This window comes from Raphanus sativus, chromosome 6, assembly GCF_000801105.2.
Source record: "Raphanus sativus cultivar WK10039 chromosome 6, ASM80110v3, whole genome shotgun sequence".
Classification (NCBI taxonomy): domain Eukaryota; kingdom Viridiplantae; phylum Streptophyta; class Magnoliopsida; order Brassicales; family Brassicaceae; genus Raphanus; species Raphanus sativus.
Window position 1 is genome coordinate 23,643,967 of NC_079516.1, and position 3,554 is coordinate 23,647,520.

The 3,554-nt window shown below is 32.6% G+C and overlaps 1 long non-coding RNA gene across 1 annotated transcript; it reads right to left on the reverse strand.

Annotated features, from left to right (window-relative positions):
- Positions 1–2,479: 2,479 nt before the first annotated feature.
- LOC130496524 (uncharacterized) lies at positions 2,480–3,163 on the reverse strand. The gene is made up of 2 exons (XR_008935681.1): positions 3,003–3,163; positions 2,480–2,772 (listed from the first exon to the last, which is right to left on the reverse strand). It is a non-coding gene; the product is annotated as an uncharacterized LOC130496524 (long non-coding RNA).
- Positions 3,164–3,554: the final 391 nt, after the last annotated feature.

The window sequence follows — 3,554 nt, forward strand, 5'->3', positions numbered from 1 at the left end:
GACTGGAGGAGATGCCGCTACGCCTTTTGATTTCATCGAATTGACATCGCCGGAAGAGACACCGGATTGGGCGACAGATTTAACCGAACTGGAGGGGACCGCCGCTTCGCCGTTCGTTTTTACTGAGTCGAGAACACCAGATAACGTCATCGCAATGTACATTCGAGAGGATAGAACAACTTTTGATGAAAATAAAACACCGAGTAAGAGATTTATATATAATCTCAGAGGGAGAAAACAAAAAGGATCCATAAAATTTCAAAGGGAGAAAGCGAAAAAGATCCATTAATGAGATTAAAGAGTGTACAGGAGTGGGGAGGGAATTGATTGTTCGTAGGTGGAAGATTCGTGAAGCGGAGGAAACGAAGAAGAGGAAGAGGAAGGGTTGACAATCGATTTTGCAAAACTAGGGTTTGTACTTCGCGGAAAGGAGGAAAGGGAACTTAACCGTGAGATGGGTTTCACGGGCTTCTCGAATTTGAACGATGCCGGGCCGGTGAAATTTAAAGCCCAAATGACGTAGGCGAGACCTCTACCGTGGCAAAAATCTATTTTCCTATAGGTCAGATTTGTTTGGGACATGGACACATTCTCTATGGCTTATATTTGTTTTTAGTATTGTATATATATATATATATATATATATATGTATATATATTTTGTGTTCAGCATATTTTAAGGTGAATGAAAAAAAAATACAGCCTAATCTGCATCTTATAAAAAATGCATTTATAGTGCCGGTCAGCAGAATATTAAGGCTGAAAACATATTATAATTATGGACCTGTATAGTAAAATATAACATACATAGAATAAAAATCATTACATAACGTTCGAACCTCTCACCTTGCTTGAAAATAAAATCATTATTTACCATCTATGCTACCAAAACTTTTGCATAATAAACGGCAAAAAACGTAGATATTTGAAAATTGGCTGGAAACACATGCTTACATGGCTGTATGTGATCTGTATTACTATGGAAACACATGCATAGTACTGCTTTTCAGGGCCAGTACTGACTGTATTTGATCTGTGTTCCATTCAAACCCAGATTCGACAATATTCTGTGATGCGTACATGCAAGTGCAAACGTATTGTTCCGATTGAATTTCGTTGCCAACACATATACGCATAAGTTAATGTAGATACGGATGAATGTACGACTGGATACATACACGTGTCATCACTCATACTGTCATACATATGAATACATGATAAGAATGCCACCTTCAAAGGAAACAGTGCATGCTCCATGCATGACCGACCATTAAATGAACTTTAATACTCCCTCTGTTTTTTAAAGATAGATGTTTTAGAAAAATAAATTGTTTCACAAAGATGTATTTTTTATGTTTCCTATACAAAAATTGCAAATTTCAATAAAATTGATTGAATTTATTGAAAGACTATTGGTTAAAATGCATTGGAATTTGATAATTTCTAAAAATGATGTATAGTTAATGTGTTTTCTTAATATGTGTGAAAACACCAAAACATACATCTTTAAAAAACAGAGGGAGTAGTATCTTGTACGATTCCATCAACCATTATATACCATCATGACTCCTACGTGATCCCATATTAATTCGCTTTATTTTCTTTTTCTTTTTATATTAAAATCCTTTTTAAAACTAATACTCCTTCTTTATGTCAAATTATTTTTACCTAGAAAATATTAATAAAAATATAAAAACTACTTATATTTTCAAATGTTAAAAACTACATATATTTTGGAAACATCAAAAATTCTCCTAAACATCTTACATTTAGAAACGGATACTCTCTCCGTTTCATGTTGTAAGAGCATCAACATTGCAAGGTCCTTATGATTTGGTCTTTAGTATACACATGTGTATATGTATATATTATATATGCATATGTAATTGTTTGCTAAGGATTTTACGGAAACTGAAACCGAAAGTTCCTTAATTAAGGACTTTTGGTTTCGGTTTCCGTAAAGTCCTTAGCAAACAATTACATACACATATATAATATATACGTATACACATGTGTGTACTAAGAGCATCATTATTGGTGGGCAGAGCCCTTAACTTTTTTTTTTTTTTTTTTTTTTTGGTCATCAAACACTTAAGGGCACATAAGGGCAGCCCTTAGATAAGGGCTGCCCTTATGTGCCCTTAAGTGTTTGATGACCAAAAAAAAAAAAAGTTAAGGGCTCTGCCCACCAATAATGATGGCCTAAGGACTAAATCATAAGGACCTTGCAATGTTGATGCTCTAAGTAGTTTTAGCAAAAGAAAAATTGTTTCAAATATAAATAATTTTAACGTTTCAATGTAGCTTTTGCATTTGTTGTAAATTGTGTAACCAATAAAATATGTTAGTTTTGATATAATTGGTTGAATGTATATATTAAACGATACTTTTTAAAAGGTAATAGATTTTTTAATATTAGTGTTTTTATCTAAAACTATTTACAAATTAAAACAGATGAAATATTAAAAAAGATTTCTAACGAACGTCAGAAGAATACATGTCTGACAGGCCAAAAACAACTAGATTACAAGCAATTTGGAACAATAACCAAACACACAATTCTAAGCAAAACAAGGAAAAAGTAATTGGAAATAAGGCCAAGGATGTAATCATCCTCCTCCAGTGAACACCAGTAAATTACCAGTTTCAATTTTAGGAACTTGACAAAATCATGATGTTTAATCATGTACAAAATCTGTTTCCGCTCACTGTTACCACAGCCATCCACAAAGCGTCTCGCGGCCACTAATGTTGGTTCGACACCAAAATTCAACTGTAATTTTTATCCATTCAAAACGATGGAAAAGACAATTATGGTCAGAGATTCAAACTTAAAAGAGAATAACATTCCATAAGAGGAAATCTGTTGACACCAAAGAGCTTCTTTTCCATCGGAGACAAACATCAGTCCTTATGGATGACTTGTGATTTTCTATTGGCCTTTCTTACGTCCTCTAATGGAAATCTAGCGACATATTCTAAACAAACCACCAAAGCGTGTACCTTTTGTGGGGGGTCGGTTGTGTCAAGATCCACCCAATTCGTAAGGAGAGAGAAAAAGAACCACCGAAAAACACCAGATATGCCGTCTTCATGGAGCAGTTCTCCAGAGAGAAACACATTTTCGAATACCGGTTAGACCGCCGAAAGTCACATCACCTCTACCAAAAATATGTATTTGAAATATTTTTTAAAATGTATATTTTAAAAAATCTTCATGAATATGCATATATAAATACCTTACTTTTCTTTTTGAAATTAACACTTATGAATACCTTACTTAATTTGAATTATATGAATATTTAATAATATTTTTTGAATATGTATAACATCTTCTTAACATTTTAGGATGATTTCCATGAATTTGGTATATAAATTTTATAAAGACGTTATACATATTTATAAATCTTCATAAATATTAGAAAATGTTATATATTCAGCAATGTTTTTCAAAATATGCATTAAAAATATGTCATACACATTTAGAATACCTTCTCAAATGTTATACAAGTTTACATTCTGAAAGTTCAGTTACATGTTTATAAAGGCAATTCT